Here is a 14,433-nt window from a genome sequence, read left to right as displayed (position 1 = left end):
TTGTAAGTGCAAGGACCTTCTGTGTAGTCACATCTTTCAATTGGAATGCCTTTCTTTTTAGTATGTACTCTGACTTTTTCTCTTTGCCATAGCTCCTAGACACAGTGTATGACTGTGCAAGCACCTGAAAGGCAGAAGTGCAAAATACAATTTCAGAGTATGAAACAGCAGGTCTAGAAGGTATTGCTAGCCTGACTATAATTTGCTATCACAGGAAAACTTGCTGATTGATTTTATTTTTTCTTAAACTTGAATAGAAATTTCCCTTTTCCTCTGTTCCTGCCCTAATTTTTGTTAGTTTTGGTCCTTTAAAGAATTTTCAAACTGTAGTAACTCCACAATGAATTCTAATGTTGCAAGGTGAGTGAGGAAGAGGGTAAGGTCCTTCATGCTATAATGCTTTAGTGCTTGTTCCTGCAGTCAGAGAGTTGTCTATGGGAGTGGACTTTGGAGGGAAAAACAACACGAGAATCTTCATGGAAATGTCTTTGCTTTACTCTCCCAAATAAAACTGACCCTGAAGCTTTTTCTGTCAGCTTTTTGTTGTCTTTGGGGATCTTCTTATAAGTAAGAAGCTGCAGGATGTCTGCATTATGGTGGAAGTTCTGCCTTAAGCTTTGAGAGTTTTGTTAATATAAAACCCTGTGGTGTAGTAAAAGAAAAGAAACAAGTGTGATTGAACGATGTATCTTTCTAGGTAGATAGGATGATTAATAATAGCAGGAGCAAACAGGCTTGAGATTTGTAATAAAGAGAATTATACTCAATGGATGTACGTTTTGAAACAGCAGCTGAGTATTAAAAAGGATGTTTTCAAGAATTTCCATATAGATTTTTCTGTGGGAAGCATGTCAGAGATATGTCATGAGGGACACAAGACAATTGCTGTATAGTTTACTGTTAGAACGTTTAAATCTATGTTGACAACTTGAAAAAAAAATTAGTTCTTTTTTCACAGTAGGAGTTCTGTAAGGAATTTCTTTCTAATGTACCACATAAGATTCATATGAAAGGTTGGATTGTGTAAAAGGTTGGTCGCGTACATAACTGCTATGCATTTCTCTGTAAAAGTTCCATGGACTATCGGTTCTTGAAGATGCTGGTGCTTTATATTGTTGGAGATGCTTGATGATGTTCGCAAAACTCGTGTAAGAGTGTCTCTAGTTATGTAGGCTAGTTACCTGTGGCTGTCCTGGCTTTAAGCAAGCTTGTGGAACAGTGGGCTGTGGCGCTGCAGCCACGTGGCATTTGGGATGAGCTGTAGGAGCAGCTTGAGTTCCTTCTGAGGCAGCTGACCTGCAGTGGGCTCCTGCTGCCTCAGCAGCCAGCCTTTTCAGGGCCATGGAAATGATGGGAACTGCCTGGAGTTTTGTTATCAGAGGTTCCTGCTGATAAAGGGAATCGGCTGACCCCAAATATAGGTCCACAGACCCCTCTAACACAGTGGCTGAATTGAACAGAGCATGAGAAAGGCTTTTCTTTCCCATGTTCTAGTGGGAGGTTGCTGTTTCCCCAGGTGCAACTTGGTGTCCTCTTATAACAGCCTTTGAAATCTGAAGAATTTGTTCTCATAACCCCTAGGAAGGCCAGTAAAAGGGTTTCTTTGAGAGCTTTATTTGTGTTAAATATCAAGAAATGAAGATGACTTCAGTGACAGTGTTGTGAGCAAGTTGAAAAAAAAAGAGGTAGGAACTCGGAAAGTGAAACCCAAACTCCTCAAACCTGAGTTATGTTGTAGGTCTTTATAAAACATGATTATATTTGTAATTAACTGTAAATACAGTGTTTTCTATTTAGAGCAAAAGCTGATAAGCTGTTCACAGTGGCAGCTGGATTGGAGGGCTGGAGCAGCAGAGCAGGCTGTGTGCATTTGTTGCGTCGTAACCCTGATCACACGCTACCAAATCAGTGAGAAAAGCTCTTGCTGTCCCCATTGCTTTCTATATCTAGGAAAAAGGAGGCCAGAGCTTAGGAGCAGAGCTCACAGGTAGCTAAGGGACCTTCAAATCATTTCTCTTGGAGGAAGGATTAAAGTTGTAGGCTATGAAGTCTGTGAGTACTGTTTACCCAGACACCCATGACAAGCTGCTGTGTTAGTTAATTTGCTTTCCCAGGATGACAGGCTTTCCCTCAACCCCTAGATCTTCCTCCTTAGCTTCTAACTGTATAACTGGCTGCTGTCAGGGAGCAGCCAAAGCTGCCTCCTTTCTCTCCCAGGAGAAAGTGCTTCACCTGCTGTGCTTATGACCTTTCATCTTGCCCAGATCAGTGCTAAACAGGGGAGAGGAGATGCGTAAGTGGCAGGAAATTTCAAGAGACAGCAATGCAAAGGGGTGGATCTGACTTCTGGGATTTGGGCTGAAGAATTCCTCTGTGCATTGTTTTAGTGGTGATTGTTTAAGAGGAGAATGTGTGGTCTAGTGCTGCTGCAGATACTTCTTGTTTCTCATATCTGTTTGGTTTCATGTTCTCAGCATGGACCTCCATCTAGTTTGCTTCATAGATTTGATGGTTTAATTGAAGTAACAGGTAAATTCAAGTAATAAATTGTCATTGTGAGAATCAATGCTGGAGGAATAACTTATGAACAGAAATTGGGTTTCATAGTCTATGAATAAAGAACAGATTTGACAGAGGCTTACTGTCTAGAAACAGCAATTTGCAAAAACTTTGAGGTTCTGTTTTCAACTAAGATTAACTTCTCTCTACTCATAGTAAATACAAAGTAGAGCCACACACTGAATTTTTGTCCATGTCAGTCTTCACTGGTTGCTTTTTAACAGTTGAATTTTAAAATATCCTAATATACCAGTGTTTTCAGTTATTCCTGAAGTAGATGCTGTAATTTAAGGTCTTCCCACTTCAAAGCACTGTGTAGGATTAGTGACTGAAAACTGAAAAGGAAATTATTTTTTTTTTTAAACCATTAGGGAGCTGGAGATTGGTGTGACTAACTAAATGGATCCCTTGCTAAACACTTCTTAGATGACTTAGAGTTCAATCCACTTTCCCTTTGTTACAAGTTAGAGTTATATTGAGTCTTTAAATAGGAGGAAAGCATCTTAATTATCCATTAAGGTCAATAAAGGAAGTTGGTTATGACACCATTAAAACAACTGTGATTAAAAATCCATTTCAGTGTTTTGTACTTAACAATAACATGGGATTTAGATGTCATCTGTACTGTAGCTAGCTCAGTGCTGACTGTGATCTTGTGTTATTATCAGAATCAGGATTTTTTTCGTTGTCTTGCATTCCCCACCTAAGTCTCAACCAGGCTGTTATGTGATAATAGCACAGAAACCATGGAGAACTGTGATCTGCTTTCTATACATCCAAATGAATCTGTAAATGTATTTAAAATCTGGGTAGTAATGACAAGTGTTTTTTCAATTGAAAAAAAGCCTTATTCAGCCATGCAATGATGTTCTCCTATCAGTTTTATATGAGAACATTTTCTCATGCTAGATGTCTTTCTTCTGTTATAGCCTTAATCTGTAGCCTTTTGACTTCTGTGGCTATAAGCCCCTGTATTTAGAATATTGAACTTCCTTTAAAACTTTATTGTCTTGAAGCTTCTTTTCTTTTTTTCTGTTTTGGCAGTTACAGGAGAAAATAACTACTATGGTCATGGTGAAGCTTTTGAATATAGCTGTCCTGATTGATCCATTGTACTCTCTGTCTTTACTTTCTCAGTCTGACTATGGTTTTGTTTAATATTTCCTTATTTAAGAGAACATACTGTATTATACAGTGAGAAAATTATGCCAATTTAAGAAATAATTTTAATTTCATTAATGTGCTAATAGTTATGCAGATTTATTTTATACAGGAAATAATCAGCTATGTGGAAATTAAAGGATAAAAGGTGTGGATTAAAGAAGAAATTCATCATCAGTAAGAACAAAGATATTGATATGCAAAGAAAAAGATTAACATGAACAGAGACTGGCAGTTCATTAAGAGAAATGTGCCATTTAACACAATATGAAATAATTCCATAATTGAGACTGCATGTTAAAGAAGTGACGGCTCTGTAATTTATAACATCATTTATTTTGCCCCAGACAGTTTAAAACCTTACCCTACTGCAATACAGTCACTTTTTATCTAAGTAGTTTTTAATAATTTATGCAAGGTTTTTTCATTCTTTCTGAAGGACACAGCACTGGATATATTAATATGTTTATAGATGCACAATTCTACTGATGTAAATGAGAGTCATGCTTGCAGGTCTACCTGCGTTAAGGTGAGGTTTTCCCCTGCAGCAACCGGCCTTCATGATAGCCAGGAGAGATCAAGCAGTGCTTGTCTTAATAATAACACTTCTCCAGTGATTTAAATTTCAGAAGAGCTGCACAAATGGATGGTGACTCCAAATGGCTACCCTTGTGTATGTTACAAATAACCAAATTTCACTCAGCCACTTGGTCTTATGATTTGAGAGACCTGAAGTTACCAGTCTTAAAAGTGGGAGATAAGGAATCAGCAGCTTTTAACTGGGTCATGTGGGAACATTAACAACCGCTCTATATGGGGAGCAAATGCTGCTGCATGACTGTAGTGTTACATGGTAGGGAGAATGGCTGGTTAGATCTTCACCTTGTTAAAGGTGCCCAAGCTTTCCTCTAAGGTCAGTTCAGCATTCCCCTCTTTTGGCTTTTACGTCTCATAATATGTCAGATTATATAGCAGTTTTGTTCTGTGGTCATTGAAAGTAAGGCAGAACGAAACTTTCAGGTATCAGCTCTTTTATTCGCATCCACAGCTGTAACATAATCATATGCATCTTATTGCAGCAATTTTTAATTTACTGGGACTTCAGATTTTTCAGTTATATTTGTTCTTGTGGCCATATTTGCTTTTAAGAGTATTAATTGCAACGGTCTTTAAGTTATTAACTGCAGTGGATTGATTTGATAGTCAAAGCCGATACTGAGTATGACGTGCTAGAAGGGAAAAACTTTTTATGTTTATGCTGTGAGAAGTGCTGTTAAGTTCTGGACTCTTCAAACAGTCTGGAAATTTGATTCAGCTTTGGACTGTCTGTAGACTCTAGGAAAAAAACTAAATAAAATTTAAAAAAAAAAAAAGAAAAGAAAAAAAGGCAGGACCTCACTGAGATGTGCTTTATGAACACAAATGTCTAATGTTCTTGTCTTGAAACTTTGGCAGTTCTTTGTCCATTCTTGCAGCACGTAGGAGATTACCACTAGCTTTGCTAGTACAGGTTGTGGGATATGATGCTAAATGAGATATGCTCACCTGTATTTACAGTTTACTCATATGTGCAGACTTGCAGTAGTGAATGATTTAAATGAAATATTTCAAAGGCACAAATAATATGAGAGTAGTATTTTGTCTGTGGTCAAAATACTTCTAGGGTTCCTTTGCTTGCAGTCTACAAGCAGTTTTTATCAAGCTTTTTTGCATGGAGAAGTACATACATGGTTCTGAAGTTAAATGAAAGAATATATAAAAGAATGGCTTCGATTCAGTACTAACAGATTTTCACTTGTTTTATTCAGTTACAATGCAGGTTCTGCAATTCTGCTGACTCAGTAGCCTTACATCTGTACGTAATAGACTAGATTGTCTCAATAGCTCCAACTTCGCCATCCGGGCAGTGGCATTTCAGTGTTTCAGCATCACTGTAGAGAAGGATATGCATGAGGAACATTTGCTTTTTAGCTACTTGTTTCCAGAACTATACGGTTAAGGCACAGCTTTAATGCTTTCCCAGTGTAATTTTTTTTAAAAATGAAGTTGTCTGTTTTCATCTCTTCTTTTTCTGTGACAAAATTGTATTAAGAACTGATTAGGTGGCTCTGCAGGAATATGGATGCCTGATTACTGATGTGAAGTCAAATAACCATTTAAACCTAAGCATATTGGAATGTTTCTCATCTAAAACTTTTCTTCTAAGATTTGTGATTCAGCTAATTTAAGATGACATGTAGATTAAATGAGTTTTGAGGAGCAATTCAATTGAACAGGTGAATCTGAGACTCCAGAGATTCCTGTTGTAAGGCATTGCTCTTTAATATTGCTTTACAGAAGCAACAGGAATTATACAGGTTTTCTTAATGGTTTCATACTTGAAAGCGAAGTGAAAATAATTTTAAAATTTAGTAAATCTTTAAGTCTCCTGTAGCTACTTTGTTCTTTGATGTATTTCAAAAAGCTTTGAAATAACTGAGAATATATATTTCTTAAAAATTTTGTTAGTTTTGCACCAATGCTTGTACCGTACTGTATTGATTGTTTTCACATAGTTTTTCTCTGACTTCAGCCACATCAGTCAGATGTGGTTTTGGATGCTGTGGGAGTTATCCAGTATGTGAATGTATGTAGTAATATGATTGTGCATGCAAAACCTACTTCAGCAGAACAGCTGAGACCTGCTAAAGAAATACATAAGCTGCAGAGTCTGTAATATTGTAGCAATGACAAAAATCAGCTGTGTATTTTTCTTACCTACTAATAGTCTGTCTCGGACACTGGAAGCAGCCTGGATTAAACTTCATGGTTGCTGGAGAACTGTTTGTGCCAGTCAGGGCAGCTGTGGTTCAAAAGATGAAGCTGGATAATGGAACTGATGCAGCTGCATCTTGCAGAGTAGAAATGTATGCTTGGGTGACACCTCAGGTGGAAAAGCAAGCACATCAAGCTTAGTTGCATTGCCTGTGCGATGCAGGGGCCAGGAGTCAGTGGCTGGTAGTTGCAGAGTTGTGCCATTTATACATAAAACAGACATTGTACTGTAAGAACTGATGGTTTCAATACCCATATGATGATGTTTTTTCAAATTCACAAACTCCAGTCCTGCAAGGTAATGTCAGATGGCAGTGTTGTTTGATTTATAAATAAAATAGTTGTTATATCTGTTTTTCACAAGTACTGTTTGTTTAGGGATGTTAATGTTCAAATACTTGCTTCTCCTTGTAGCCCTATTCTTGTTAAATTAACTGTGCTAGACGAAATCCTGGGATCTGATCTGCTATTAAATGAATTTGCGTGTACTTGAATAAGCTTTTAGTAGCTTACTGTAACTTGAGATATTTTCTTCATTAAAGTCCTCTGGATATTTTACCTCTAGATGGGAAATGATGGATCAGCAAAATTGTAGTATCCCACTGGAGTAAATCACTCCATAGAATAACATCTCAGTGGTCATGTGATATTATTGCTTTTCATCAGTGTTCTAGCACTCCACAGATTAACTGCACTGAGTTCTGGACCCTGTTAATAGATGGAGAGAGTGCTATGTGTTTACTGTGACATCGCCTTGTCAGTGCCAGTGTTGTATGGTCTGTTAAGAAAAGGAATTACCTGGGATTACAGCTGGGATTAGGTGTTTCACTCTCAGTGAAACTTAGCTTTTGTGTTTCTGTTTAAATGACTGTGAATCACTACAGTAGCACCAAGTTGTGCTTCTTCAGCTGTCCGTTTTAATACAACATTAAACTAGAAGGATTTAAATGGTACTGCTACCCTGCTTACAGTGGGTTTGAATCTGGTATGTGTTCAGTCCTCTTAGCACCGGAATGAAAGGGGAGGCTTTTGTTTCTAAAAAAGATAAGTCTGACATAGCACAGAGCAAGTCTATTTATTTCTTTGCCAGTATATTGTATTTAGCCTGTCTCATGCAATATGTCAAGTACCTACTGCACTTTTATCAAGTGATAAGTTATCAAGGCACTGGTTGATAAAGTTCAGTTTTACTTGAACCTGTAATGGAGTAATCAAAAAATGCCTTTTGCAGTCCTGTTTTGAGTTGTACAGATAAGGACCACAGTAAATTGTTAACTTCATACGCAATAGTCTGAAGTTGTTAACTTCTGTGGTCAGTGCTTGAAGGGCTGTTACACTTCACCACATTAGACATCCATAGCTCTCAGTTTGTTTTCATACAATAGTTTTCTGGTGGATCACTCTTTTCTTCTTTTTTGTATTCCTTTGATTTGTTAGGGGAAAATCTTAAAGACAGTGAAACATTTATACCTCAAAACTTTAGCAAAGTGGTCTGTTACTTTTCTTATCTTCAGCAAGTTCATTGCTCATATGTCTTAGAAGTCCAGTAATAGTAGTAATAATAATAATAACAACAATAATAATAATTTATTATTGTTATTATTATTCTCTTTAAACTCAAGTTGTTGTTCAGGATTGGATTAATTAATTCATAGCTGCTTCCCAGTTTTCTCTCTTTTCTCAGGGAATGTTAAAATCTCCTGAGACACATTACCTCTCATTTTCAGTGAAGAATTATGTTTTGCCTCTTTGTTATTTCTAGAACTTCTTCCCTGTGCATTGCAGATCTTCCCAATTTAAAACCATCTGTTCAGCCATTGTTAACTCTTAGCTTCAAACCTAGTAACTTCACTGTGGAATGAGTAATTCCAACATTTTCACTTACAGCCTTATTAGCAAAGTGGTGTATATGTGCTGGAACATTGTTAGGAGTAAAGGGTATCATCATCTTATAATTTTTTTTTTTTTTTTTTTGGTAAGAGCAAACTGAGGATCATTAAGTAAAAATCCAGAATGCAGAGAGTAGGATTTGAATCAGTCAGCTGTTAAGCTATTGTGGGCATGTATACTATATCCATAATGAATCTAGGTCTTTTCACTAATGCGGAAGTTACCTTTGATGTGAAATTGCTTGCTGTCCTTGAGCTTGGTTAGCTTTCACGTCTATGTGTATGTTTACAGTGGTGGTACACATTGTTCCTTTTTTTTTATTCCTGTCCACAATTATTTTCTGCTTCCACAGTAACAGAGGCAGTTTGAACATACTCGTGCTGACCCAGAAGGCCATGGGAATAGATATACTCATATTTTCCCGGTGTCAAAAATGGATTGTATATTTCTTTTGTACTTCTAAGTCATTTTTGTATGGGAAAAGAATTTTTAGAGTGTTCCTTTCTGCTAATGGAAAATGAATGAATTTGGCAGTTATGGTTTAAGTTCAGCATCAGTGGGCTTTTTCAAAATGTGTCAGAATTTTTTTTATAAGGATTTTGAAGCAGGAAAATAAACAGTTTTATAGCTAGGACGGCTTTCAGTCAAATTAATCAATGGGATCTTTAATACACAACCAACACCTGTGAACTTTTTCCTTGCCCACTTCTCCACTGCCTTGATCCTTTGGGTGGCTCAGGAGGCAGATGAAAGAGATGATGACGAAAGAGATGATGCTGAAGTTGTTGAAAAAAGAAAAACACTTTTCATAAGGGCTCCTGTCCTTCTTCCTGTTAGCATAAGCAGAATTTCTACATCTCCCCTTTCTGTAACTTGTGTTTGTTAAACTGACAGTTGAGTCCTATTCACAGACCAGGATAATTATCTTCTGTGCAATTGTAACTGATTGTCTGACGACATATGTGAGATGAGATTTTGCAGGGAGAAATTATCTCTTATTAGAACAACTGATACAGCTGGGAAACCCAGACAGGCTGAGAGGCACACATGCCTTTTACCTTACTTACTGCTCTCTGTCTCTGGAAAACTGACTCTTGCACTCTAGTTTGAAGACCAGTCATTGTTCAAGTGCATTTTGAGAATATTATAATTGGGGAACCTAATTAGGCTCTCCCTGATAGTGGGTAGCTTTTATAAATGAACAGCACTACCATGATCTAGTGACTGCGCTAGGACTTGGATATAGGATGTTGTAATAATTTAGCTTATTTGAAAGGAATTTAACTTGGATGCTCTGGTAAAGCTACATCTTAGAGAGATGCATTCAGGTAAACAGCAGAGGGACCTAAAAGCTACAGGATGCTTTTGATTGCCAAATACTGATTTCCAAGTTAGAGAGCTGACTGTGTCATTGAAACAGTGTTAGTATTTCCACTGGTTTTACTTCTGTTTTTTTTTATCATTCAGGTATTCACAGGATAAATATGCTTCTGTTAGAAAAAACAAGTAGCTAAGTAAATAGGTTAAGTGAAGTTGACATTTCCTGATCTATAGTAGAACACATTAACCATTTTTTGATATTGTTACTGAATCTTAGTTATGGTTTTATAAGCTGTTTACCTCAAACTCTAGGTAATTGTTAAAATAAACAAAACAGGAGGCTAAAAAAAGGGAACGTGAGAAGAATCTGTATCAAGGAAAAACAGCAACAAAACCCCCTTATTTTTTTGCGGTAGACTTGCTAGAGCACTTTTTTGATACATCTAAATCAAAATAGTAAACAGCTCAAGACATTTAAGATGTAATGGGAAGGAAAAAGAAGCATATGGTTGGCAAGCCCTTGTTTTTGCAGTTGTGACTAGTTTCCTCATCTGCAGAATCGTATTCACTGTGAACAAAGGGTTCCTAATTGTCATATGAACTTGACTAGAAAGCTCTCCTGCAGCTAAAGAGATAGCAAATATTAATATTTCTGTTCATGTATTCAAAGGTGCATTATTGAATAGGTCTTGAGTCAGGATATAGCTACAGCCTCTTGTAAAATCTGGATACAATTTAAAAATTTCAATGATAAGTCGGTACAATGTGTTTTCTCAATAACTGATGCTGGGTAAAATCAGATACAACCTCTGAGTCTGAGATAAAAGATAAAGCCAGGCAAAGGAGAGAGAATTACATTTGCCAAGGAAGGAAAATATCTTCTTACTTTTCTTTTTTTTTTTTTTAATTCAGTGTAGGTGGCAACAGAAGTTCTTCTGTGTTAAAGGCATACATATACATAGACATAGGTCATTCATTCTATATTTAAAATACAAGACATTACAGGATATCCTCAGCTATTGCCTAATGGATGAGTTAATATCAAGTTGTGCTTTGTGTCACAGCACATGTAGATGCTGTTGTGCGAGCTTTACAGTATGTAGTGCATCAGAACTGTTTCTTCTTTTGGTTTGGATAAATAATAGCCATACAAGTAAGTGCCTGGAGAACATTAAACAGTGTCTGTTCTTCCTGTAATTACACACAGGTTCCCCAGCAGGTCTTACACGACCTGACTTTTAATAACTGGGCCTTATGCTTGGCTTCCTTCGCACAAAATAAGGCTGCAGCTGCAGGACGTGTGTTGACCTTTTATCTTTTGGAAGACACAGGAACCCGAGGGGAGTTCAGTGCTTGTCAGGAGGTCTTCCCTCCACCTTCTCAGGCAAAAAGAAGTGCCCAAGCAGCAATATGTAAATATTGGAAACTCACCTGATGATCTCTTCATTTACCTTTTGGCTTTTATGCACACTGGCCATTAAGGTTTGAAGTTTTGATCATCCCCCATAAGCTCTGTCTTTTTAAGATGCGATTGTCGCTCTTCCTGTAGTGTAACCATGGAAACAGACAGGGAACCCTTAAAGAAAGTGATCGAACATGCTGTGCTAATTAATCCTACCCTTCAGTTTCCTTTCAGTTGAAAGATGCAGTTAAATAAATTTTGCATGAGTAAGCATATTTGGATGTGCAAAAGGGTATAAAACATGCAATGAATTTTCTTGCAGAAGGATATCAGGGGAAAAAAAAGCCTGGTAACTGTCATCTATTTGCATTTGGGGCATCCAAACAAGAAATGCTAGTGTTTCACATGTATGTTTTGGTACGATTCTTTTAAAACTGTAAGTGTATCTGAAAGAATGTTTGTTCATGCCTTAAATGTGATGAGAGATGTTTGCATTAATTTTGAGTCTTCAAGTGAAAGTGTTCATAATTGCAAATGCCTTCTTTAAGCAAGTGTTATTCAGCGAAAGCAAACTTTGCTCCTTCCCTGAGAGAAAACAGTTCCTCTAAGGCATTAGCCCAGTTCAGGTCCTTTCAGTTCTGCACAGGAAGAACGATTGACTGAACAGCGGGACTGTGCCAAATTTTCCTCTGCCAAATTTTAGCCTTTGTGAGTATTTGACTTGGTTGTTCACTACTACTTTCCATTGGGCCATTTAGTTTCTGAAGTGCTGTATGTGCCCAACTAAGAAACCAGTTTGCCACAACTTAAAATGTGTGATCTGTACTCATAGAGCTCTTAAAAGTCAATGATGCTATCTGATGCCAATGTATGGCCTCATCTTGCTTTTGCAAATTAAGGTTTTGTTGGTAACTTTCTCCATTCCAGTAACGCTCCTCTTATGACTGAGAAACCAGATGTAGCAGCTAACCTCAAATGAGGCTTTCATGGTATTTTGGGAGTGAAGAGCAGATTAAAGGAAAACATTTAGTTGTTCATCAGGTAGGGATTAGCCCTAAAGGATCATCCCTTGAAAATCTATGGATTTTAGTTAACCTGAAGTCAATTAGAGGTGGAGGAGATCTAGCAGCAGAGGTCTGAGGAAACAGGATGGGTGATAGTCCTAACAGGATGCAAGGACTAGTTCCATGCTGAATGATTACTTAGGAGGAGGAAAGGTGTGCTTGAGCTGACCATAGCACTTTTAAAGCTCCATCCTGGCCAGTAAAGTGCCAGAAACTGTCAGGCAGGCATGAAAGTTGTGTTAGTTGCAATATGATTTCTGTTATGGCAAGTTGAGTACTCATTCCTCTCTACATGGGAGTTTTCTTGAGTGTGTGGATCAAAGACTTCGTGTCATGGAGACCTGACTTCATTTATCATCCCATGACCTCTGAAGTTTTTTAACAGTTTTCCCCAAATTACATGGTGTTGCTGGCTTCTTAAAAACGCCTTTTGCCGTCCTGCCTATCCTCTTTCTCCTATCAAAGCTAGGTGGAAGATTAGAGAGGAAATTGCTTGCAATCAAATTCAGTCTTCCTTAGGCAAGACTAAAGGGAGACTTGGGCAAAGAAGGATGCAGATGTTCACCATCCAGCTTCTCAAATTCTTTCGTAATTTTTTTTAGCTTAATAGTAGTAGGTCCATATCCACAAATTCAGGGACTACTGTTTCAGTTTAGTCACATAGGATATAAGTGCTCAGGAACTCAGACTTGTTCATGTTTCTCTGGGCTAGGAATAAGAACTACTTACCACTCAGAGCATTTGGTACTTTCTGATTTTCTAGAAATAAAAACATTAACCTGGAGGCTGAGGCACTGCAGAATGTGTGATGCGACTTTTACCTTGGCCAGTTTGGGGTTGTACCTGGCCAGCCTGAGTTCTCTGGGTGAGCCAAATTATTTGTCAAACCGGTGGCCAGATGCACAGCATAAAAGAAATGGAAGTCTTAGAACTTTTTAAAAAAATCGTTATTCATGTTTGAAATGTAATTTTTTTAGAAGAAATTCCGGCATATAAGTCTAATTATTCCTCTACACTGCTCTAATTGCTATAATCAGCTGATACTGCAATCTACTAGCAAGGTTTGCCATCATTACTATGAAGATATATTCACAGAGATTAACTGTTCTTAAATAGCTTCTGCAGTGTATTAGGAATAAAGATGCAAAGGGCTTTCATCTGCAATCTTATGTGAATTCTCATGTTGTGTATTTCTTTCTGACGGTATGACTTGGCTTTTTGGTTTCTGTAAGGTGCAAGACATGACCTTCTGTTTTAGTAATTTCATTTGTTTTGTGAAAGGGAAGTCAGTAGTTCTTTGTTTAGGAAGACACAAAAAGTCATAATAGCATATTCTTCTGATTTCCTTTACTTGTGCATGTCCAGTGAGGAAGAAGATGATCTCAAAGCCATAACTAGTAACAGATTATTTAGAAAAGTTATTTGTAGGCCCATGATGGAAACAGTCACCATAGCCCAGGAAATCAAAAAAAAGCCAGGCTTCTGTAGAACTGTTAGAAAAGTATGCTCTCTACCACTGCTTTTAGCGTGTGGGAGTCTCTCCTAAAATCTTCCCAATTTTACATGAGCTGGATTACGTTTGTGTAGTAAAGTGAATTGTTTTAAATGACTGACATGCTTAAAAGACAATTAATGTAAATAGTATGTCATTAATAGGCCACAGTTTTCGTTGCAATGATTTCTGCTTACAAGATTGGTGCGTTGCGAATATACAGTTTTTAAGAGAGAAGAATTTTGTGCATACCATTTGCTGATGTATTACTGCAGTATTGATATTTATTTGAATGGTAATATGTAAGTGTGTCTACTGCTTTCACATATAAACTTGAATAAGCAGAGTGGGCTTTACAGTGTAAACTGTGGAAGGTTTCCTTAGGCTCCCCTATAAAAACATCTCATCTGTGACACTATTTGTTTGGCAGTTTCCTTTTTAGTTCCTTTTTTTCTAAATAACATTGAAATGAAAGACTATGGATGCCTAAGGATGAACAGTTAATGGAAATGAAAATCCTAGTTTGTTTTCCATTTAGGTATACTACAATGTATCCTTGCATCTCTCCTGGGCCTGTGGTTGCCATTATGCAAAGCATATTTTATTGTTCTTTCATAATATTCACAGCTCTGTTTAGCCAGGTACTAAGTGATAGATGCTACCATATTCTTTCAATAAGTAACATTCCAATATTAGAAGAAAAAATCGCTTGCAACATGCCATCATGTGGT

At 37.3% G+C, this 14,433-nt stretch overlaps 1 protein-coding gene across 3 annotated transcripts in view; it reads left to right on the top strand.

Annotated features, from left to right (window-relative positions):
- Positions 1 to 14,433, top strand: part of CDK14 (cyclin dependent kinase 14) — a 318,721-nt gene that overhangs the window by 164,381 nt on the left and 139,907 nt on the right. The gene's annotated exons all lie outside the window — the stretch shown is intronic.

The sequence above is a fragment of the Cuculus canorus genome, chromosome 2 (genome assembly GCF_017976375.1).
Source record: "Cuculus canorus isolate bCucCan1 chromosome 2, bCucCan1.pri, whole genome shotgun sequence".
Taxonomy (NCBI): Eukaryota; Metazoa; Chordata; class Aves; order Cuculiformes; family Cuculidae; genus Cuculus; species Cuculus canorus.
This window is presented reverse-complemented; position numbering and strand designations above follow the sequence as displayed.